Below are 25,927 nucleotides of genomic sequence, written 5' to 3' on the forward strand. Positions count from 1 at the left end.
TCCCAGGCTAGAGAATATGGAGTAATCCTCATGGAGAGTTTAGAATAACTTGGGGGTACCGCCTAAACTCTAGTGACCTGCCTTCTCTGTGCTCTAGTGTATATGGAGGGTCTGTTTGGATAGATATGTCACCATCCCATGTGCAGTTAACCCTGGGCCGGGTTTGACCCTACGTGTCCATTCAGTTCACAGCAGCTTTAGGCTGGAACACCAATTCCTGATTTAATCTGACACAACTAAAATAGTAGGGTCATCTTCGCTGATAGACACAGGCAACTTTATGCCGGAAAGACCTCTTGGGGCACTTTTCCTGGGGAGGATGATGGTAAGTTTTAGTGAGGGCTTTCAGGACTTCTGATAGAAATGTCAAGATGTAGGGGGAAGAGTTAAACTTGAAGTGCACAAAGTTTTGAATAAGATTTGAAACAAAACAAACCAGCATTTGAATAGATTGTGGAGTGTTAAGACTTTGAAACCTGTCCTTCTGGAGGTTTTAGGTTCATGGAAGAAGAGGGTAGTTTTTTCTTTAAAAAATTTAATTTGCACATATATAACAAAAGCCTACATTTCCCACCTAGATGACTGAAAAGCGGGGGCATTGATTGTAAAACACATCCTATTATATATTTATATTTGTCCATTTGAACTTTAATGTCACATATTGCTCTCCAACTTTTCTAGCACTGTGTATTTAATATTTGCTGGGTATGAGTAAAACCTATTTGTTAAACCAGGTAAAGAAAAAGTATAAAAGGTGAAGCTGTCGTTTTAGAATTGTCTTTTGTGTAGTGCTTTCAAGACCAATGTGTTTGCTCCTTGAAGAGCTATTAATGCATAATTGGCTCTTTTGTGTTCACAGTGTTTGACTACAAATACAATTTTTGAGTGTGCCAGTGATGGCACTGTTGTTTCTTTGGACTGGAAGAGCAAAAAGAACAGATATGCTTGCTACCAGGGCCAACGTTGGGCATGTTTCATTGACTTGTAGTCATGTATCTATCTGTGATCATGATGATGATGTACGCTTTTACCACCCCCCCCCCCCCCCCCCGCCCCGGCCCTGATCCACTCTGTTTCTGTGAGTTTGCTTGTTTTACAGTTTATTTATTTTGAGAAAGCATGAGTGGGGGAGGGACAGAGAGGGGGGGAGAGAAACCCTGGCAGGCCCCACACTGTCAATGTGGAGCTCGACGCGGGGCTCAAACCCACGAACTGCCAGATCATGACCTGAGCCGAAATCAAGAGCTGGACCCTTAACCAACTGAGCCATCCAGGCACCCCTGTGCAGTATTTGCCTTTGTTTGGCTATCACAAAAAGTGATAACATGCAGTATTTGCCTTTGTTTGGCTTACTTCATTTAGTGTAATGTCCCTGGGGGTTCCATCCATGTTGTCACAAATGACAGAATTTCCTTCTTTCTCAAGGCTGAATAGTAATCCACATCATCTTGTGTATATATTCCACATCTTCTTTATCCATTTGTCCGTTGATGGACATTAAGGTTGTTTCTGTATTTTGGCTATTGTGAATAATGCTACGTGAACATGGGAGAGCAGGTATCTTTTTGATAATCCTGTTTTCATTTTGTTTGGATGTATATCTAGAAATGGGATTGCTGGATCATAAGGTAGTTCTATTTTTAATTTTTTGAGGAGCCTCCATACTCTTTTCTGTAGTGGCTGTACCAATTTATATTCCTATCAGTAGTGCAGAAAGGTTCACCTTTTTCCACATTGTGGCCAGCACTTGTTACATCTTGTCTTTTTGATGATAGCCATTCTAACAGATATGAGGTAATATCTCATTGTGGTTTTGATTTGCAGTTGCAATTTTGTTTTGTAAATATTTCCATTTGTAGGTTGTGTTTCATTTTGTTAATGGTTTTCTTACCTGTGCAGAAGCTTTCTGGTTTGATGTAGTCTCACTTGTTCATTTCCTTCTTCTAAGGTGTCCAATTTGTTGGAATATAATTGTTTATATATCTATTGAAAAAAGAGTTTTTGTGCCTTTGTGACCAGGTCAGCCATATTTCCAGTACATGTGTTCTAGTCCTTGTTTTAGGAAGACAATTTGTGATGCAAAGAGCTTTGACTTTGGAGCCAGAAAGCCCAAGTTGACATCTTCTTCCTATCGCTTGTTATCTTGAATAGCTTTGTTATCTTGAATGAGACAATCTCTTTGCATCTCAGTTCCCTTAACTTTAAAATGGGCATGTTACTAGGGTGCCTGGGTGGCTCAGTTGGTTGAGTGTCTTACTCTTGATTTCAGCTCAGGTCATGATCTTGGGTTCGTGGGTTTGAGCCCTTGTTAGGATCTGCGGCTGACAGTGGGAAGTCTACTTGGGATTCTCTCCCTCCCTCCCTCTCCCTCTGCCCCTCCCTCGTGCACACTCTCTCTCTCAAAATAAATAAACTTAAAAAATATGGGCATGTTACCTGCTTTTCAGAAGGGTTGTTGTAAGGATCAAATATGGTAATGTATATAGAAGTACTTTTGTTTTTTAAGTTTGAGAGTGAGGGAGAAGGAGGGGCGGGCAGAGAGAGAGGGAGAGAGACTTCCAAGCAGGTTCCGTGCTGTCAACGCACAGGCCGACGTGGAGCCTTGAACTCACAAACTGAGAGATCGTGACCTGAGCAGATATCAAGAGTCAGATGCTTAACTGACTCAGTCACCCAGGTGCCCCTATAGAAGTACTTTTTAAGCAGAGCAGAGAAAATTTCAGTATTACATTTAGGTTCTATTACATTTAGTTTCTCTTATTAAAAACAGACAATCATGACTAACTTTCGCTTAGAGTAATTTTATCTGAGTATTCTGCCTTAGGCAATTAGGATTTCCTATTGTTCCACAAGTTATACCCCCTCCTCCATACCATTTGTAGCCATGCTTGTCTGTAGTTGTCAACAGAGAATACTCTTCCTAAATTGTATCTCAGAATTTCCAGGGTCTTAACTATTTTCTGAGAAATCTTACAGTCACAGACTAAAAGTGAGGTTTGCTTTCTGGGGAGGGGCGTAATAGCAGCCTGGAGACCAGCAAATGAGGCTTTGGGAAGAACAATGGATGAAGACTGCATTGATGAATGGGTGCTGGGCTTAGGAGACTGGACTTGTACTTTAGTTTGGGTAACCTTTTAGAAAGTAGCAGCTTTTCTCCGTTGTCATTTGGATTTCTCTTTATGTCTGTAAAAAGGATGTATGTTCAAATTTAATTTTTGGAATGTACCTATATCACAAAAGAACTTGAGGTAAGAAGTGACAGTTTATGGAGTATTTATATGATTTAGAAATAATATTACCAAATATAATTTATAAACACATGGGCTCCATTAACTTTTTATGGTTAATGTTCAGGAGTTTAACTTGAAAAAAAATTCAGAATTTCAGAAATTTGTTAGCCTTACATATTTTGTGATTCTGGTGTACATGAGCTTGTGCTCCCCCTGCTGGCTGTCTCTTTAGAAATACAATGGATTAGAGAAAAGAATCCTAATTTTGAGCCAAGAATGTCTATCAAATTTTATATTCTCTATAGAAGTGGTTAATGTTATAGGAGGTGTCAATTTGAGTAAGGAATTGATTGCATTATGCCTTTTCTTGTTTGTAACTTCTGTGAAGTGGTATTTAATGCAAAGAGGATATTTATTTAGCGGTTTTTTTTGGTTTTTTTTGTTGTTTTTGTTTTAAAGGTAAACTAGATTTCAGTTATAGCATGTGTCATGCATTTACTCTTCTGGATTCTCAAGAGCCTTCTCATGAGCTACCTTTTACACACAGTTTTTATCCAAACAGAACAGCTTGTAATTTCTGTGCCTCCATTTGGTCATTCACTCATACGACATTTATTTACTGAATGTTGTTTTAGTTTCTGTAAAGCACTGATAGGTGTTGAAGTAGACATGGAAGGATGAGATGATACTCCGTGAAGGTTTTGAGCTTCTCCCCTGCTTGAGATCTGTACTATATGCCAGTGAAATATTAGGTAAATTCAGAGCAATGTCTTGTTAAATAGCACGATGAATGTTACAGATGGTAAACAATTGGATATTAAAGCTGAAAAAGGCCATTGTGGTGTTGTAGATAAGGCAGGAGGCATTAAGAGTGACTTGAAAAAGACTGAAGAATGGAAGTGGTTTGGATAGGCAGAAGGGGAGAAGTGAAGGACAGGCATTCTAGGCAGAGGGGACATCATGACAAAATGCGTAAGTAGGGTATTAGTGTCATTTATTTAGGGTACAGTGAAAAACACTGTGTTAGGAGCTTCACATACTTACTTGATTTAATCTTCATGTTAATCTTCTGGTGTGGTGTGGCTCTGTACATTTCAAAGATGAAGTAAGTAAGATTTATAGGGGTTAAATAGGATTTTATGTTGTATATAAAGGGTACAGATGAAGTCTTTGCTTCTCTGGCTGTAACTAAAGATCCCTTATTGAGAGGGCCATGGGGCATAGGTATTATACTGTATTGTTTTTCAGCCTCTAACTTTATTTTAGAAATATTTTTTCCTAGGCATTAGGTATAGGTAACTGGAGCTTTATTCCAATATTTTACTGTTTTAGGCCTTGCTGAAAGGTAGTAGGGATAGAAAACATGTATGTGTTCTGCTTCTGTACACCCCCTTTCCCCACCAGTGCTACTGGTGGAAATAGGATAATTGGCCCACAGCACTTTTTCTTGTTGAGTCTGGATCTGGCCCCAGAATAATTTTTAAAAAAATGCACTTGAGGGAATGGCATAAGAAAATTTCGTGTGATTTCAATTTATTTCTTAAGTTATACTTTGAGTCTTTGATTTGTATTGATGATCTATTTTGGTGTTGTTATTGAAAGTTTTAGCTTTCACAGAATTTTTCCATGAAGTTTAACCAAAATTATTTCTCAGACATATTTTCAAGTGGCTAAGCAGTCACAGCTTTGATTATAACAACTGCCTAGCCAAGGCTAGGACAGCTAGTAGGTTGGTAACATACACTAAACTCACTGAGGGCGGGAGACTCCCTGGATTACTGAGGATTGAGGTAGAGAGTCTTAAACTTTCCCAATTGATTAAGGATAAATGCTTACCAGGTTAATGCAGCTGATGAAGCATACTTTGATCAATTTTAAGATTAGTGACAACTTAAAAGTTCCAGTTTTGAATTTAAATAAAAAATTAAATTTAGGCTTTGAGACCTAAATTGGATCTTCATCATGATTTCTTTTTGCATTTACATATATAGGCATTTGCCTTTTATGTTCTTACCAGACAACATTTTCCATAATTGCACAATTTTCTGGGCATCCAAAATAAGCAAAGTGATGATTTCTTAAATATGAGAAATGTTGAGTAGTTATCATAATTCTACATGGGAAGGATTATAGGTTTTCCTGCAAGATTCTTCCCTATGGGACATAATGAGGAATGATTAGGAGATGAGATGTAGTAGATTGTCCAAGTGTATTGTATCTCTTTTGAACAGCTCTTTTAAAAATTTAATTGAGATATAATTGACATATAATGTACTCATTTTAGGTGTACAGCATAGTAATTTGATATATGTATACATTGTGAAATGAATACCACAATATGTTTACTACCTATCACCATACATAGTTACAAATTTTTTTTCTTATGATGAGAACTTTTAAGATCTACTTTCTTAGCAGTTTTTCTTAAAAAAAAATTTTTTTTAAACATTTATTGTTGAGAGACAGAAAGAGACAGAATGTGAGCAGGAAAGGGGAAGAAAGAGAGGGAGACACAGAATCTGAAGCAGGCTCCAGGCTCTGAGCTGTCAGCACAGAGCCCGACGCGGGGCTCGAACCCATGAACCGTGAGATCATGACCTGAGCTGAATTGGACGCTTAACCAACTGAGCCACCCAGGCACCCCTCTTAGCAGCTTTTCAAGTACACAATACACTATTGTTAACTCTAGTCACCATGCGGTACATTACATCCCCACGACTTACTGATCTTAAACTGGACATTTGTACCTTTTGTCCCCTGTCATCCATTTTGCCCATCCTCCCTGTCCCCCACCTGTGGCAACCCCCAGCCTATTTTCTGTATTTATGAGTTGGTTTTTTCCCTCCTTCTTTAGATTCTACACGTGAGATTATATACAGTGTTTGTCTTTTTCTGTGTGGCTCATTTCACGTAGTATACTGCCCTCAAGGTCCATCTGTGTTGTCTCCAATAGCAGGATTTCCCTCTTGTCATGGCTGAATGATTATAAATGTGTATATATAACACATTTTCTGTATCCATTCATCTGCTGATAGGCACTTAGGTTGTTTCCATGTCTTGGCTATTGTAAGTAATGCTGCAGAGAACTTGGGGGTGCTGATTTCTTTTCAAGATAGTGATTTTGTTTCCTTCAGATGAATACTCAGAAGTGGAATTGCTGATCATATGGTAGTTTTATTTTTAATGTTCTGAGGAATCTCCATACTGTTTTCCATAGTGGCTGCATCAGTTTACATTTCCACCAACAGTGCAGAACAGTTGAATAGCCTTTTTTGTATGAAGACCAATTCAAGAAAATTACACACACACACACACACACACACACACACACACACACACACACTAAGGCTTGTCAACATGCACATATTTATCATTTTTTTCTCTGTTGTCATTATGCTTTTTAAGCTCAGATAAAGCAGTATCTCTAATTGCAATTATGCATTTTCTTGGCCTTGTTTTAACTGAGGAAGTTTATTTTTTGTTGAAGATTTAGAAATGTATATTTCACATGCATTGTAGTATTTGTAATGCTAGATCTTTGAACAAATTTTATGTGAAATGTGACTGTTGGGAATGTGGTTTGAGCAGTTTGAGTAGAGAAAATAATTTGGCCTCAGTTCAGCTGCAGACTAGGGACACAAAGGACAATTTTTTAGAGCTTCATAGTGCTGAGGAAGCAGGAGGGAAAGGTGTTGCTCTTGGGAACGGAGAGCTGGATTGAGTAGGAGTGGGTCACACAGAATGTGGTCCATAGGCAGGCGTGGGGGTAGAATAGTGGGTGAAAAAGTTTCTTTCCTCAAATTCTGAAACTGGGAGTGGGGCTTTTACCTTTCAGTATACCTGAATCTCTGCCCAATTTATTTAATTTTTGGTCTGTGTGCCTCAGTGCTACATCTTTTGTGGCAACTTCTGTCTTTTTAAGGTGGCAACTCCTGACTTTAACTTTGTAGTAGCAGCAGCTCTGCCAGCCCCAGGCTGATGGTGAGAAGGTTGCTTGGAATTATTCAGCTAGAGGCAAGATTTAAAAAAAAAGAAAAGAAAAAAGTGTGATTGGTTGAGATTATCATTCTTTGAACATTTTAAATTTCTTCCTGTAATTAGACTTGAAGGTGATATTGTGAAGTTAGGAATTTTGGTCTGTAGTTTGCTTAACATTGTACATGGTGTGGTACTTGAGGCAATTCTAAATTATTTTGATAACTCCCTGTTTTGCCTAGTGATTAATAAGAAAAGAATTAAGTTTAAAAAGGGCTTCTTATTTTTAAAGACATCATCTAAACATTTTTGAATTCTTGGAATTAAAGAGAAGTTTGAAGTTGTACTATTGGCTTATCCATAAAGTAGTCATGAGAAAGCTATTTATCTGAGATGCTGGTGCACTCTTCCTTGGTGTAGTGTATTATCCAGTGACCTTTGAGTTTTCTGTGTCACTTGAAGAAAAGAGGTCCTTATTTTTACTTCAGTTATTGTAAATGTCAGTGAGAGATACCTCTGTGGTCACTGACTTGCAGCAGCAGTAAGGTCAGATAAAAAATTCACCAAGCCCTTTAGGAACTTGTGTAGAAAGGGCACTGTGTTACCATGGAACATATGGGTTCCTGCATAAGAACCTGGGATGTTCACACCGAAGACAACTGTATTTATGGAGAAGGCTTATTTTATCTTACTTGTCTAATGTTTTGTCCTGGATAAGTGATGACTCAAAGTCAAATGTTCACTTTTAGAGAACACAAAAACACAAAAGAGAATGCATAGAAGTGACTGGTGTCTAGGCAGCTGGTTGGCAAAACTACTTTAAAGAAACATCTTTCCTTTTTTTTTTTTTTTTTTTTTGGTAGTTCTGTTAATAGATTATTTCAAGAGAGTTGGATTTCCCTGTGTGCTTTGAAGTGAAGTGCATGTTGTGCAGTAAAGAAGCAAATCCAACCTCATTGTGGAACTTGCTGGTTGCGGATGTATCACACATGGAAAGATGTTAAGACAGCATTCATATTTGCCTGCATGAAAAATTCATATGAATCAGAAACTCAGAAGTGGCCTTGGCACTTTGGTTTCTCTGTTAAGGAGCTGTGGTCCTAAGCTTCCAGCTGATAAGGCGCAGATTGGAGATACAAATTTAAATGTGGCCTTGAATTATCTGTTTATCTTTTGCATTTTAGACCTATGAAGGAAAAGACTACAGACAGATTGTAGAAGGGGGATTTGAGGTTCTTTTTTTCTTTAAAAAAAATTTTTTTTTAATGTTTATTTATTTTTGAGACAGAGAAAGAGCATGAGCAGGGGAGGGGCAGAGAGAGAGAGGGAGACACAGAATCCAAAGCAGGCTCCAGACTCTGAACTGTCAGCACAGAGCCTGATGCAGGGCTCAAACTCACAAACTGGGAGATCATGACCTGAGCCGAAGTCAGATGCTTAACCGACTGAGCCAGCTGCCCAGGCAGGCACCCTGATTTGAGGTTCTTTTTTTTTTTTTTTTTTTTTTTTTAATTTTTTTTTTTAACATTTATTATTGAGAGATGGAAAGACCCAGAGCATGAGCAGGGGAGGGGTAGAGAGGGAGGGAGACACAGAATCTGAAGCAGGCTCCAGGCTCTGAGCTGTCAGCGCAGGGCTCGAACCCACGAACCACGAGATCACGACCTGAGCCGAAGTCAGATGCTTAACTGACTAAGCCACCCAGGTGCCCCTGAGGTTCTTTTTAATGTGGGTTTTAGAATTATTTATTCCAGGTTAGTGTTACTTGTCCTATTTTATTTTATCAACTAAGGAACTATAATCGTTTGAGTATCTTACTATTTGCTATAATTCTCTAAACCAGTGGCATTGCTAGAAACTTTAAGAATTGCCACACCAGGGACCAGCACCTAGTCTTTGACAAGAATACCAAAGTATGCTTTGTGGGAGAGATGAATTGTTTATTGTGAAATGAGCCTGATGATGAGAGACTGCATACTCTAGTGGAGAAGTACTTCAAGTTAAAGCCTGGATTCTAGTACTGGTTCTCTTACTTAGGCATATGATTTAATATTTCTGACCCAGAGTTACTCTTCTACCAGTTGGAACAAAACAATAATAGCTCCTCCCTCCCTCCCTCTCAACATGTTTGTTGTGAGGACCAGTGAGAGATAAATAAGCATTTATAAATGCTGAATAGTGTTACTGAGATAAGTGCTACTTGGATGTTAAAAAAGATGTTACTTGTAGACTTTTCTTATATGACTTTGAAGAAAATGAGGAAATTTATTTTAGTTTTTTAATTTTTTTACATTTATTTATTTTGAGAGAGAGAGAGAGAACATGTGCATGTGAGGGACAGAGAGAGGGAGAGAGAAGGAATCCCAATTAGATTCTGCATTGTTAGCACAGAGACTGATGTGGGGCTGGATCCCACCAACCTGTGACATGGGGTTGGATCCCACGAACCCGTGAGATCATGACCTGAGCCAAAATCAAGAGTCGGATGCTTAACTGACTGAACAACCCAGGTGCTCCTTTTTTTTTTTTTTTTTTTTTTAATTTTTTTTTTTTTTTTCCAACGTTTATTTATTTTTGGGACAGAGAGAGACAGAGCATGAACGGGGGAGGGACAGAGAGAGAGGGAGACACAGAATCGGAAACAGGCTCCAGGCTCTGAGCCATCAGCCCAGAGCCCGACGCGGGGCTCGAACTCACGGACCGTGAGATCGTGACCTGGCTGAAGTCGGACGCTTAACCGACTGCGCCACCCAGGCGCCCCGCAGGTGCTCCTTTTAATTCATAATTTGCTAAGAGTTTTTCCTTCCACAGATTTTATTGACTTTTGACAAATGATATTTCTGCATCTGTTGAAAGATCATATGGTTTTTCTTTCACTGTTAACGTGGTAAAAAGATCTGGCCCCTGTCCTGTCGGAGTGGCAGTTGAATAGAAAGAAAAAGAAATACTGGTAAAATCTAATCGAGGGTTACAAAAGATGCAGTGGGAATGTAGAGAGAGGAGTAATGAAATCAACTTGACAAAGTCCAGAAGGCTTTCAGAGGAACTCAGCTCAGGTGGGGATTTGAAATTTGTGAGTGGAAGGAAGGAGGGGAGTGTCTTATCTTACAGGGTGTGGCCATTGTAGCGGGAGTATGGACTGCGTATTGGAGGTTGGTAGCAGAGGTGTGGGTGCTGTGCAGAGGCAGAGTTATGAAAGGATCCTTTCTGTGCTATGTTAAGGTTTCTGTCTTTTTTTTCTTCAAGTTTTTATTTAAATTCTAGTTAGTTAACATATGGTAAAAAGGTTTCTGTCTTGTATGTAGGTATGGGGGAGCCACCTAAGAGAAATGGACGTTATTAGATTTATTTAATAAAGAGATCTCTTCTGCAGTGATGCATTGTGGATGATGAGTTATTCAATGTTAAAACAACCTTGTATTACTGGGATAAAGCTTGTTTGGTCGTGACATCATAATTTTTATATGTTGCTGGCTTCCATTTGTATATTAAGGATTTTTGTTCACATGCTCATGAAGAATGTTAGTCTGTAGTTTTCTTTATCACGTTTTGCTGGCTTCAAAATGAGTTGGTAACTATTTTTTCTTTTTTCTGGAAGAGTTTGTGTTCACCTGGCATTAGTTGTTCTTTAAATGTTTGAGGGAATTAGCCAGTGAAACTATCTTGCCTGGTAGTTTTCTTTGTGAGAATTCATTTGATTAGGATTTCATTATTATTTTTAGTAGAGTTAGGGTCATTAGGATATTTTAGTCTGTGTTATATCAGTTTTTACAGTTGTATTTCTCACCGAATTTGTCCCTGCCATCTAAGTTGTTGAATTTATTGGCATAGAGTTGTTCATTGTATTCATTTATTATTCATGTAACACAGTGTAGGGTCTGTAGTGATATTACCTGTTTCTAATATTGGTAATAGGTGTTTATCAATTTTGTTAATCTTTAGAGAAAACCTTTTTCTTTTATTCATTTTCTGTCTATTTTTCCTTTTTTTAATATTTATTTTGAGAGAGAGGGCACGCACGAGCAACAGAGAGGTAGAGAGGGAGAGGGAGAGAGAAAGGGAGTCCCAACAGGCTCCACGCTGTCAGTGCAGAGTCTGATGCGGGGTTTGATCTCACAAACCGTGAGATCATGACCTGAGAGGAAATCGAGAGTCAGATGCTTAACGTACTGAGCCACCCAGGTGCCCCTGTCTGTTTTCTATTACACTGATTTTTGCTTCTGTTTTAATTAATTTACTGTTTGTTTATTTATTGTCTGTATGGTGCCCTTGTCTAATTTTCTGTTATGTTGATTTTTGCTATTTTAATTTACTGTCTATTTATTTATTGTAATCTCTGTGCCAGATGTAGGGCTTGAACTCAGAACCCCAGGATCAAGAGTTTCATGCTTTACCTGATTGAGCCAGCCAGGCACCCCTGCTCCTATTTTTATTTCCTTTCTAATCTGGGTTTTCTTTGCTTTTTTTGTTGTTGTTGTTTTATTTTGCTTCTTGGGGCAGACTCTTAGGACATTAGATAACTTTCTTTTCAAATATTGTCATTTAAAAACATACATTTTTCTTTCAGTACCTCTTTAGCTGTATTCCACAAATTTGTGTATGTTGTATTTTTATTTTGATTAAGTTCAAAACATTCTCTAATTTCATTTGTGATTTTTTTTCTTTGATCTATAGGTTATTTAGAAGTGTGTTGGTCTTGATGAAAGGAATGTTTTCTACAGTTGTTGAATATAGTGTTCTTTTTTTTAATGTTTATATTTGAGAGAGAGAGAGACAGACAGACAGATGGTATGTGAGCAGGGGAGGGGCAGAGAGAAAGAGACAGGATCTGAAGCAGGTTTCAGGCTCTGAGCTGTCAGCACAGAGCCTGACATCGGGCTTGAACTCACAAACTCTGTGAGATTGTAACCTGAGCTGAAGTCAGACACTCAACCTGTTGAGCCACCCAGGGGCCCTGAGTGTAGTGTTCTGTAAGTGTCAATTAGTTGAAGGTGTTTGGTAGAGTGTTTTTGGACCTTCTGTATTGTTACTGATTTTGTAAATCTAGTTTTATTAATTGCTGAGAGGAGAGTATTAACATCTCTAACTATGTGGACTTGTCTTTCTGTCATTAACATTCTGGAAATTTTTGGTTCATGTATTTTGAAGCCTTAACATTAGGCTTATATACATTTATTATTGTTATTTTTCCTGATATATTGACCCTTTTATCATTATGGAATAGCCCTCTTTCTCTCTAATCAAGTCTGCTTCCTCTGTTATGAATATAGGCCCCCTAGCCTTTTTATGCTTCTTACTTCCTGCTAGGTATGTCCTTTTGCATTATTTTATTTTCAACCTTTCAGATTCTTTATATTTAAAGTATGTCTCTTATAGACAGTATACTTTCGGTTTTTATTTTTAAAAATTCATTCTCACATTGTCTGCCTTTTAATTGGAGTGCTTAAATTAGTTCACTAACATTTAATGTAATTATTGATATGTTGGATTTAGGTCTACTATAGTATTTGTTTTGTTTGTCCCATCTCTTTTTTGTTTGTTTCTTCACATTTTCCTGTTTTGGGTGGGGGGGGGGTAATTGAACATTTTGGCATTTTTGTTGTATGTCTTTTCATTTTCTTTTAACAATTTTTTGGAGATAAAACTCACATATCATATAATTCACTCATTTAAAGTGTACAGTGCAGTTTTTTTTTTTTAATATATTCAGTGGGTTTGTATAGCCATCACAAAAATCTAATTTTAGAACACTTTTGTCACCTGTTTTAGAACATTTGTCACTCCTAAAAGAAATTAGGTACCTGTTCGTGGTCATTCCCCATTTCTTCCAATCCCCCTGCCTGTGCTGTAAGTAACCACTGATCTGATTTCTACCTATAGGTTTGCCTGTTGTGGACATTTCATATAAATGGAATCATAAAATATATGGTCTTTTACACCTGGCTGCTTTCACTGGACAGAATGGTTTTAAGGATTATCCATGTTGTGACATATGTTAGTACTCACTGCTTTTTGTTGTAGAATAATATTCCATTGTGTGGTTACGCTATGTTTTATCATGTATCAGGTTTTTTTTTGGTTATTATAATTAATGCTGCTGTGAATATTTGTATACAAGTATTTCTGTGGATGTGTGTTTTCATTTCATGTGCAAATATACCTAGTAGTGGAATTGCTGGGTCGTATGGCAACTCTGTGCTTAACTTTTAGAGGAACTGCCAAACTTTTCCAAAGTGGCTGCATAATTTTTCACTTCAACCAGCAATGTATGAAGATTCCAGATTCTCCACATCCTTACCATCCCTTGTCTTTGTAATTATAGCCATCCTAGTAGGTATATAATGGTATCTCACTGTGGTTTTGATTTGTATTAATGACTATATGTTGAACATCTTTTCATATGCTTACTTGCCTTGTGTGTGTGTGTGTGTGTGTATGTGTATTTTTAGGAATGTCTATTCAAATTCTTTATCCATTTTTAAATTGGATTATTTTGTTACTGAGTTGTAAGAGTTTTAATATATTCTAGATACAAGTCACTTAGCAGATACATGATTTCTGGTATTTTTTCTCATTCTGTGGGTTGTCTTTTAGCTGTATTGATAGCATGTAGCATAAAGGTTTTAAATTTTAATGTAGTCTAATTTTTTTGTTGCTTCTGCTTTTTGATGCCATATGTAAAGAAATCATTGCTTGATCCAAGGTCATAAGGATTTCTACTTCTGTTTCCTAAGAGTTATATTGCCTTTTATATAGGTAGGTCTAGGATTAATTTTGTGAGTTTTTTTTGAGTGGGTGTGAAGTTTCAACTTTATTTTTTGTGTGTGGATATACAGTTATGCCAGTGCCATTTATTGAAAAGACAAATGTTGAATTGTCTTGATTAATTGAACATAAATGAGCAGGTTAATTTTGGATTCTCAGTTCTGTTCCATTGATCCATATATCTATCTGCTATGACCATACTGTCTTAATCATTGTAGCTTTATAGTATATTTTGAAATCAGGAGATGTGAGTCATATTATTTTTTTTCAAGATTGTTTTTGTTGTCTGTCCGAGGTCCCTTGAATCTCGAAATGAGTTTTAGGATCAGCTTATCAATTTCTTCAGAAAGACTGTCAGATTTTGATAAGAATTGCATTGAATCTGTAAATTAGTTTGGAGAGTTTTGCCTTCTTAGCAATATTATCTTCCAGTGTCATTTATTTAGTTCTTTAGTTTCTTTCTGTGATGTTTTATAGTTTCACTGTACAAGTCTTAGCACTTTCTTTTATTAAATTTATACCGAAATGTTTTATTCATCTTGATGTTCATAATTTCGTTTTCTATTTATTACTAGTATGTAGAAAAACAGTTGACCCCCTGAGCCAGATGGGATTGAACTGCGTGGGTCTACTGAAACGTAGATTTTTTTCAATAAATACAGTATAGTACTATAAATGTATTTTCTCCTTTTTCTTAACATTTTCTTTAGATTATTGATTTTTTTTTTTTTAATTGTTTTGAGAGAGATAGAATGAGCATGAGTGGGAGAGGGGCAGAGAAGGCAGAATCCCAAGCAGGCTCCATGTGGTCAGCGCAGAGTCTGATACAGAACTTGAACTCATGAAACTGTATCATCATGACCACCCAGGTGCTTCATATTTTCTTTAGATTATTGTAAGAATACAGTATAGAACATATCCAGAATATATGTTGAATGAGTTTTTGTTATCACTAAGGCTTTTAGTCAACAGGAGGCAATTAGTAGTTTAAGTTGTTGGGGAATCAAAAGTCATATGTGGATTTTTCATTGCGTGGGGTGTGGGTAATCCTAACCCCCACGTTGTTGCAGGGTCAGCTATACATTTATTGTATGTCGATTTTTTCGTGCAACCTTGCTGAATTTATTAGTTTTAATAGTATTTTAGTAAGTCTTAGGATTTACTGTATGCAAGATCATATCATCATCAAATACAGATTGCTTTACATCTTTTCCAGTCTGGATACTTTTTATTTCTTATCTGATTGCCTTGTTTAGACCCTTTAGTACAAATTGAAATGAGAGTGGACGTCTTTGTTTTGATCCTGTTTATTTTTTAAAGTTTGTTTGTTTTGAAAGAGTGAGTGGGGGAGGGGCAGAGAGCGAGATAGGGAGAGAGAGAATCCATCTCACAAACTACAAGATCATGACCTGAGCCAAAATGAAGAGTCAGACACTTAACTGGCTGAGCTGCCCTGGTGCCCCTTGATCCTGTTTTAGTTACCTGTTGCTACTGCAACAAATTGTCACAAATTTAGTGACTTCAAGCAACATAGATTTATTCTCCTACAGTTTTGGAGGTGTCTGAAATGCATGTTATAGGGCTAAAATCAGGGTATTGGCCAGATTGGCTCCTTCTGGAGTGTCTAGGGAAGAATCTGTTTCCTGCCTTTTCCAGCTTCCGGAGACTGTCTACATTCCTTGACTTGTGGCCCTTTCTAACGTTGGCAAAGCGCACCACACTCTATTTCGGTTTCTGTCTTTATTTTGCCTTCTGTGTGTTTGAGCTCTCTTGCCTCCCATTGATAAGGACTCTTGACGATTATATTGGGCTGACCCAGATAGTCTGCTCATCTCAAGATCCTTGATCATATATCTGCAGATTTCATTTTAACATGTTCGCAGATTCTGGGGATTAGGAATTGGATATTTTGGGGTAATCTTGCTTTATCCTACCATAGTTCCTTATCTGAGGGAGAAAGTATTTAGTACTTTAACATTAAATGTGATGTTAGCTGTGGGTTTTTTTACAGATGCCCTTTATCAGAGTGGGGAAGTTCCTTTCTACATTTACTTTTGTTGAGTTTTTATCATGAAAGAGTGTTGGATTTTGTTAGAAATTTTCCCTTTGTCTATTGAGATGATCATATGGCTTTTGTCCTTTAGTCTATTAATATGGTGTATTTACATGGGTTTATTTTTAGGTGATAAATGTTGCTGTCCTGGGATAAATCCCACCTTGTCACAGTGTATGATGCTTTTTTGGTGGATTTGGTTTGCCAGTATTTTATTGAAGATTTTTGTAAGGATACTGTGCTGCAGTTTTCTTTTGTTGTGATGTCTTTACCTAGTTTTGGTCTCAGGGTAACACTGGCCACATAGCATGAGTTGGGATAGGTTCCCTTCTCTTCCTTTTTTTTTTTTTTTTTTTGGTGTGTGTGTGGGAAGTTTGTGAAGAATTGGTATTATTTTTTAAATGTTTGGTAGAATTCACCAGTGAAGCCACTTGAGCCTGGCTTTTCTCTGTGTGAAAGAATTCGATCTTTTTACTTGTATATGTATTTTAGATTTTTTTCTTTCTTCTTGTGTTGGTTTGGGTAATTTGTGTCTTTTTTTTTTTTTTTTAATGTTTTATTTATTTTTGAGACAGAGAGAGACAGAGCATAAGCAGGGGAGGGGCAGAAAGAGAGGGAGACACAGAACCCGAAGCAGGCTCCAGGCTCTAAGCTGTCAGCACATAGCCTGATGCGGGGCTCAAACTCGCAAACCGTGAGATCATGACCTGAGCCGAAGTTGGACACTTAACTGACTGAGCCACCCAGGTGCCCCTGGGTAATTTGTGTCTTTATATGAGTTGGTCCATTTCATCTAGATTACCTAATTTGTTGGGCATAGTCATTCTTTTTTTAAAAATGTTTATTTATTTTTGAGAGAGACAGAGAGCACAAGTGGGGGGAGGGGCAGAGAGAGCTAGAGACACAGAATCTGAAGCAGGCTCCAGGCTCCAAGCTGTCAGCACAGACCCCAACTCAGGGCTCTAACTCCCGAACTGTGAGGTCATGACCTGAGCCGAAGTCAGATGTTTAACCCGCTGAGCCACCCAGGAGCCCCTGATCTTTCACCTTTTTTAATGTAGTCATTTACAGTTACCTGTTTTCCTTTGAGAATTGATCCAGCTGTATCTCAGAACTTATGATAGGTTTTCATTTTCATTCATCTCAATGTTTTTTTAATTTTTTGTGTGTGTGTGTGTGTGTGAATTCTTCTCTGACTTATTGGTTATTAGGAATGTGCTATTAAGTTTTTTAAAAAGTCATACATATTTAAAGAATTTAAGAGAAAAAACAGTGTTTTCTATTTACCCACATAATTAACATTTTCTGTTTTTCGTTTTTTTAAATCAGAATTTCCATCTTACATCATTTCTCTTCTGCTAAGTAAGCTTCCTTTAGCATTTCTTATAGTGTAGGTTTGCTGATGATGGGTCGCTTAGCTTTTATTTTTCTGAAAAAAAGTTGCTTTATTTTTTTAATTTTAGAGTGTTTTTGAGCAGGGGAGAGGGGTAGAGGGAGGGAGAGAGAGAATCCATGCTGAGCGTGGAGCCTCATGTGGGGCTTGATCCCACTACCCTGGGATCATGACCTGAGCTGAAATCAAGAGTCAGACGCTCAACTATTTCAGGCACCCCTGAAAATACTTTTATTTTGTCTTCATTCTTGAAGGATATTTTTGCTGAAGGTAGAATTCTGGGTTGTCAAGAGGTTTTTTCTTTTAGCACTTAAAAAATGTCCTTCTGCTGTCTTTTGACCTCCATTATTTTTTTTGAGAAGTCACTGATCATTTACAGTATTGTTTTCTTATATGTGATATTTCACTTTTTTCTGGTTCTTTTAGTAATTTTCTCTTTAATTGTTGGCAGTTTGACTGGGATGTGCTTAGGTGTTTTCTTTGTATTTGTCCTGCTTGTGGTTCACTGAGCTCCCAGAATCTGCAGATTTCCAACTTCTACATTTGGGAAATTTTCAGCCATTATTTCTTCAAAGTTTTTTTCTGTTCCATTTTTTTTTTTCACTTCTGATTATAGGACTCAAATTATTCTTACACAGTTGTTTAGACTTTTGATAGTGTACCACATGTCACATATTACTCTTCAGTTTTCTAATTGTTTTTTCCTCTCTTGTTTGGATTGGATAATAGCCACTGATCTTCAAGTGTATTGACTCTGTTAGCAAGCCTTCTTGCTCAACTATAAACCTCAAAAGTTAAAACCAGAAATAGGCAAGACTGTGTAACTCACTCTTGTGAGTAAATCCACTGTGTTTATTTCTTATTGCACTTTTTTGAGGCATTGATGAGAAGTTTTGCAGTGACCCAGAACATTCCAGCCCCCAGACCAGAAAAACCCTGGTAGCAATAGAATGCCCAGATCATACACACCCTATGCTTCCCTATCCATGATACACATAGTGATCCCACTCATGTTCATGTACCTTGCATGTACCCACCCTCTCCCCCCAACCCCCCTCCGCCCAGAACCTCTTCGGTAAAACTCTGGGTGTCCCTCTTGTGGGCAGAAAGGTTGGTTGTTAGGGCCTGAGCCTGCCACATCTCCTGGCTGCCAGCACCAAAATAAATTTCTCCCTTTCTCTTTTCTAAACCCTCCTCTCTTGAGTTATAGACTTCTCTTGGGATGAGTTTATTCGGGTTTGTTTCATGACATTGTTGGCAGATGGAGCCAGGAACTACGCTTTTGGTTTGTTCAGCTCTGTCAGGATTCCCCAGGATCGAACACTAGGCTGAGGAAGTGCACCAGAACTTACCTGTTTGTTTCCTGAGTTGGCAGCTGTGATAGATCGTTTTACAACACTTCGGCCATTGTTAGTCTGCGTTCAGTAGATGTTTTTATTTTGGGTATTGTATTTTTCTTAAAAATTTTTTTAAACGTTTATTTTTGAGAGAGAGAGAGAGAGACAGAGCATGAGTGGGGAAGGGGCAGAGAGAGAGAGGGAGACAAAGAATCTGAAGCAGGTTCCAGGCTCTGAGCTGTCAGCACAGCTTCACCGACTGAGCTACCCAGGCGCCCCTGGATATATTGTATTTTTCAATCTAGAATTTCCATTTGGTTCTTTTTTATAGTTTCTGTTTCTCTGATGATATTTCCTATTTATTACGAGCATATTTTCCTCAATCCTTGAGTATGGTTATAAGTAACAGCTTTTAAAATTCTAGTCTGGGAGTGTCTGGGTGGTTTGCTTGGGCATCTATCTTTTGATCTCAGCTCAGGTCATAATCCTAGGGTCTTGAGATCAGGCCCTGTGTCAGGCTCCTTGCTGATGTGGAAACTGCTTAAGATTCTCTTTTCCCTATGCCCCTCTGTGCTTGCTCTCTGTCAAAAAAAAAAAAAAAAAAAATCTTGTCTGTAAATACTGAGGAACTATATTCAGGTTGGAGGAGACTAGCAACACACGACAACTAAGTGCAGTGTGGGATCTTGGCTGGAAGTTGGGCCAGAAAAAGGATATTAGTGAATTGATTGACAGAGTTTACGTAAGGTTTGTAAAGTAGTTGATAGTATTTTATCATTAATTAATTTCCTGGTTTCTATAGCTCTATGGGGGTTATCTAAAATGTTAACATTAGAGAAACCTTAGTGAAGGTTAAAAGCCCTCCTCTACTAATAACAACATCCAGATTGTCTTGGTGTTGGTTTCTTTTGGTTGTCTTTTCTGTGGGCCACCTTTTCCTGTTTGAATGTTTAGTAATTTGGAATTGAATCTTGGACATTATGAACCATTCGTTATAGAGATTTTGGATCTTTTGTGTACCTCCAAAGAATATTGACTCATTTGTTTTACTTTATTTAATTGTTTCAGTAAGGATAGGCTCAAGTTCCAGATCATTTTCCCCTGTGGTCAGCAGTTTAAATCTGTATTCAGTTTTTAGTCTTATCTCGGATCCTTGTCTCTTTCACTTATGCCTATTTCAGGGATCAGCTACAGATTTGGGGCAAAGTTTGTAAGTAGACTTTGGACCTATCCCATTGTGGCTGATTTTTCTTTGGTTTTATCCCTCAATTCCCTCCTGGTGGAGTCATTCAGAACTCTGTTCTCTGGTTCTTCATGCCAGTGTAAGAGTATGGTTTCTGTCCAAATTCTATTACCTAATAATGCTTAACTGGGCCTGCCTTCAGGCAGAAAGCCATTAAAAAAGAAAAAAAAAAAAATTCCCCAGTGCTATTCCTTTTCCCAGGAACTCCTCTATAGTGTCTTTTCTGCTTTTGATTACTTTTCATTGTCTTCCGGTAGTTACTTTTTAATTTTGTCCAGAGTTTATAGTTTATATCTTTGTGACAGTTGGTCCAATAAGAACACATTATGTTCCACCTCCAGTAATCTTAGGAAGCAGCTCTTGGGTGTGGAACTTAATATTTTGTTTAACCATTTTATTGAAGTATGATATATCACAGACACACACAGTGCACCAATTGTAACTCTACAGCTCAGTATCCTATTACAAATTGAACATGACTTAGAGAAATAGAACATTACCAGCACCTCAGAAGCCCCTTTTCTATCCCTACCCAATCACTGCGCCTACCTGCTTCTCCAAAGTCGTCAGTCTCCTATCTTCTAGTGCCATAGATTAATTTTGCCTGTTATTGAACTTTGTATAACTGATAATTCATGTATTTTGCTTTTTGTCTGGTGTCTATTTTTATGTTTGTGAGATTATTCCATGTCAGGTGTGGGAGTAGTTTATTCTCATTGTTGAAAAGCATTTCATTGTGTGAATTTACTATAATTCATTTGTCCCTTCTATTGTAAATGGGTATTTGGATTATTTCCATTTTGGGCCTATTACAGAAGTGTTGCTTGAACATTCTTCTGTAAGTCTTTTGGTGTACATGTGTATTCACTTCTATTGGGTATATATTGAGTAATTGAATTACTGGGTCATGGGTGTGACCCTTTTGTTCAGCTGTAGTAGGTATTGGCCAAACAATTGACCAAAGTGGTACCTAATTGTTTTTTTAATGAACAAATATTAGGTTTTAGGAAATTGAAATCAAAGAGTTATTACAAACACAATTCATCATTCTTACCATGTGCTAGCCCCTTAGTGTTTGATTGACAAATTGGTAGTTTGACAATACAAGGTAAACACAGCCTTAATTCATATATAATATGTGTTTGCTTGTTTGCTTGCTCAGGCTTACTGAATTTAGTGGAATCATTTATGTGGTTATAATTCTTGGATCTGTCATTGACACTCATATGAGGTATTTTATCTAGTTTTATCAGTACATAAGTTTTGCTAACATTAGTAGGCCATCAGGTTCATGGTCCAGGAGTATATCAGTTGTCCTTAAAGTTGTTTGTTATAACTTATTTATGTTCTGTGTGGATGGAATTTTATAACTTTTATATTTTATAGCTTAATGAGGCATTTATATTTGGTACTTACTTGATGTATACAGTAATCTTGGAAAAATTAGATATGGTAAAGCTAAAAGCAGGATATAGAAGAGCAGCTGAAAGAATGTGGTAACAGAAAATGTTAAGAGATTGACCTTGGGGTCCATCTTCACCTTGTGGTGATGCTTTGTGACAAAATAGTTATTCTAAGATTAGGAAACTTTTCTGTAAAGGACTAGACAGTAAATATTTTTAGGGACTTGTGTTGCAGCTACTTGGTTTTGCCATTGCAGCACAAAAGCAATCACAGACAATACATATATGAATAGTTATTATTACATACTATTTATCAACACTGAAATGTGAATTCATATAATTTTTTACATGCTACAAAATAATATTTTTTGATTTTTTTTTTCAATCACTTGCAGGGTAAAAAACCACTTGTATTGGTCTGCTGGGGCTGCTATAAGCAAGTACCACAAACTGAGCGGCTTAAATAACAAACTTACTGCGTCAGGGTTCTGGAGGCTAGAAGTCAGAAATCAAGTTGTTGGTAGTGTTGGTTCTTTCTTTCTTAGTAAGGGAATGATCTATTGCAGCCTTTCTTCTAGGCTTGTAAGTGGCCATCTTTGTGTCTCTGCATTGTCTTCCCTCTGTATGTGTCTGTCTTTGAGTACAATTTTCCTAGTCATACTGGATTAGTGCTCACTGTTACCATCTCATTTTAATTTGATTACCTCTGTAAAGATCCTGTATGTCCAAATTAGGTCACATTCTGAGATATTGGGGGTTAGAACTTCAAAATACTTTTTTGTTTGGCGGTGGGAGGCACAGTTCAATATATAATACTCATTTTTTTTTTTAATAAAGTTTATTTGTTTTGAGAGGGAGTGCGTGTGTGTGTGCGCGCTCACACACACACACACACACACACACACACACACACACGAGTGGGGGAGGGAGAGAATCCCTGCTTGAGATTCTTCCTAAGCAGTCTCCTTGTTGTCCGCACAGAGCCTAACTCAGGGCTCCATCTCACGAACTGTGAGACCATGACCTGAACCAAAATAGTCAGATGCTTAACTGACTGAGCCACCCAGATGTGCCCATAACATCATTATTAGCTTTTGATCATTAAAAATCAGGTGGGATGGCCTGGACTTGGCCAGCTTGGTGCACTTTGTAGCACTTGACTTACGGATTAGGGCAGAGATGATAACTGTAGGATTTACCAGCTCCCAAATGATGCTAGGTGCATCTTTAGGTGAGATGGCTAATTTTGTGGACTCTTGAGATTCACTAGAGGGACAGTCATCAGTTTCATTTTTGAATATGAGGGACAAGAGTTTATATTGATTTACCAGAGATATTTAGATTTCAGGCTCAAATAACCATGACTCTGTTTATAATTTAGAAAGAATAGATTCCCCCCCCCCCCGCCGCCAAGCCTAATTGGAGATGTTCCTGGGAGGTGGGTTAGAATTATAATATTATAATGTAGTAAAAACTGGCTTAGATTAGTGATTTGAAGTAGTTGCTCAGTGTTCAGTAGAATTGCTTTTAAGGCTTTCATAAACATTTATTAAGAATTTTATGGAATGTTACTTGGTGATCAAAAAGAATGAAATTTTGCCATTTGCAACAACATGGGTGGAACTAAGAATAAGAATGTATTATGCTTAGGAAAATAAATTGGTCAAAGAAAGACAAATATATGATTTCATTTATACGTGGAATTTAAGAAACAAAACAGATGAACATAGGGGAAGGGAAGGAAAAATAACATAAAAAAGAGAGGGAGGCAAGCCATAAGAGACTTCTAAATACAGAGAATAAAGTGAGGGTTGCTGGATGGGCTAAGTGGTTGATGGGCATTAAGGAGGACGCTTGTTGGGATGAGCACTGGGTGTTATATGTAAGTGATTAATCACTGAATTCTACTCCTGAAACCATCTACTCCTAAGCTTAGATTTAAAAAGAAAAATATAGGAAAAAGAGGTTACCAATAAACAAGCTATCCAAAAAAAAAAAAAAAAAACCCCACAAAACAACAAGAAACCCAAAACAAACAAACAAAAAATTATTTTAGGGTGCCTGGCTACTTCAGTCAGAGGAGCACACAACTCTTGATATCAGGGTTTTGAGTTCGAGCCCCACTTTGGGTGTAGAGATTATTTAAAAAATAAAATGTTAAAAATTTTTTTTATTTTTAAAAGTAAACTCAATTTTAATATATGAGTTGCCACTAATGCTTTAGTTGTTGCTATTATAGTAATTTTTGTGCAGATCTCCAAAAAAATTTTTTTTGCTCTCTGTTTAAAGAGCATCATTGTTAGCAGTGTATATGTGTGAATCAGGATTTTCTTGATTGCCATCTATGTATCAGTTCTTCTTAGTATAATACTTACTTTGCATATAGGATTCTTTTTCATTTCTTTTAAATGTTTATTTTTGAGAGAGAGAGAGAGCATGCATGCGCGCAAGGGAGAAGGGCAGAGAGGGAGACACAGAATCTGAAGCAGGCTCCAGGCTCTCAGCTGTCAGCACAGAGTGGGACTCAGGGTTTGAACTCACAAACTGTGAGATCATGGCCTGAGCCGAAGTCAGACATACAACCGACTGAGCCACCCAGGCACCCCTGCATGTAGGATTTTTATCTATAGTCCTTGATTTCAGTGTATTTTAATCAAATTAACCTTGTATTTTTGGTAACTGGCTTTATAATAAGTGAAAGCTGTACACTTGAACTTTGAAAATTTATTTACTGTAGAACACTTACTTTCAATTTTATATTCATGCTCTTTGTAAGATTTCATTTGAAAGGAAGTTTTTTACTACTTGACAATTTGGGAAACTGCTCATTTAGCATATATAACCTAATAGGAAAAGGTGAGGCAGGAGATAAAGGAAATTGGTTATTTTAATTTGGGTTAATATACTGATGAGGAAGGCACAGCAGAAATGAAATCAATTCAAGTTACTAGTTATCCAAGTTTTGTTTTTTATTTCCCTAGCAACATTTAGAACCCTATGGGTACTTTGTTTCTACCTTCAACTTCAGTAGATATGCCATGCTTTATTATTTCTTGGTATAAGCTAAGTAGAGTTACTACTAGCTCCTGAACGGGTGAAAGAACTTCTTGTGTATTAGTGGTAAGAGAAGGTATCACTGTCAGCATTACAGCAAAACAAGCAAGCATAGAAAGGATTTAAAGTAGATACTTCTTGACAATGCTAATAGTGTATAGAAGAAAATACAGAACAGGAAGGATCCTGTCCCTCTTGTATATTAAAGGCTATATTTTTGGAATATGTTCTTTGTGCAGCGGTTCTTATATTTGTTCATGTAGTTGAAATGATCTGTGGTTCTTTTGAGGAGGCAATGAGATAGTTTTAATTCTGGTCAGTCATACCAACACTTAAAGGTCTGTAAAGAACAGTAGTCAGTTATGGTATGTGTCTTATTAATGTAGAAGCAGAGGGCATTTTGGAGTGTGGTAGAAAGAGCAGTGAGTCTCTTTTATGAGTCTCTTATCTCATATCACATATTGATATGAGGATATTGTGTAGAGCTGTGTCTCTTTTGGCTTTGAACGGGATGGCCATTGCATCCTCTTTTTGTCTTGTGTCTGAGATTAAAATACACACACATATAAATTGGCTTATTAAAATTAGTTATTTTTTAAATTTTAGATCATGAGTGAGGCGGTAGAGAGAGAGAGGAGAGAGAAAGAGAATGAGAGAATATACCAAGCAGGCTCCGTGCTCACTGCAGAGCCCAGCACAGGGCTCAATCCCATTACCTTGGGATCATGACCTGAGGTGAAATCAAGAGTTGGATGCTGAACCAACTGAGCCACCCAGGTGCCCCAAATTAGTTATTTTAGATGTTTAGTTATTTTTTATTTTTTTACATTTTATTTATTTTTGAGAGAGAGTGTGAGCATGGTAGGGGCAGAAGAGGGATGGAGACAGAATTTGAAGCAAGCTCTGGTGGGGCTCAAACCCATGAACAGTGAGATGGGACCTGAGCTAAAGTCGGAGGCTTAACTGACTGAGCCACCCAGGCGCCCCAAGTTAGTTATTTTAGATGTTTAGCTGTTTTTTATACATATTTATTAAATTGCTTTGAAAGTATTCCTGCTCTATTGTGGAAACTCTGGGAATGTATTAATTAATTCTGTGCCTGCAGCAATCATTTCCTTGAGTGACACATGGATCCTGGGTTTTAATGTTTGTATATTTATGCAAGCAAGCACTTTATGCATGTGAAAGAAGAGCTGTAGAGTTTTGTATGAGTGTTAAATAATCTATTTTAAAGACTTTTTTTTTTTTTTTTTTTTTTTTTTTTTTTTTAGTTTATTTACTTACTTATTTTTAGTAACCTCTGCACCCAACTAGGGGCTTGAACTCATGACCCTAAAATCAGGAGTCCATGTTCTTTCGACTCAGCTGCCAGGTGCCCCTTAAAGATATTCTGGATAATGTATCATCATTTCTTTGATGGGCATAAAGAAGGTGGTGATTTTCATTATTTATCCTGAGGATGGATGATCATACC

The 25,927-nt window shown here is 37.4% G+C and overlaps 1 protein-coding gene and 1 long non-coding RNA gene across 3 annotated transcripts in view; both read left to right on the forward strand.

The window, feature by feature from the left end:
* Positions 1-25,927, forward strand: part of ZFAND3 (zinc finger AN1-type containing 3) — a 325,101-nt gene that overhangs the window by 36,996 nt on the left and 262,178 nt on the right. The gene's annotated exons all lie outside the window — the stretch shown is intronic.
* LOC132667023 (uncharacterized) lies at positions 1,057-23,404 on the forward strand. Its single transcript, XR_009604948.3, has 2 exons — positions 1,057-9,715; positions 9,971-23,404. It is a non-coding gene; the product is annotated as an uncharacterized LOC132667023 (long non-coding RNA).

The sequence above is a fragment of the Panthera onca genome, chromosome B2 (genome assembly GCF_046562875.1).
Source record: "Panthera onca isolate mPanOnc1 chromosome B2, mPanOnc1 haplotype 2, whole genome shotgun sequence".
In the NCBI taxonomy this organism is placed as follows: Eukaryota; Metazoa; Chordata; class Mammalia; order Carnivora; family Felidae; genus Panthera; species Panthera onca.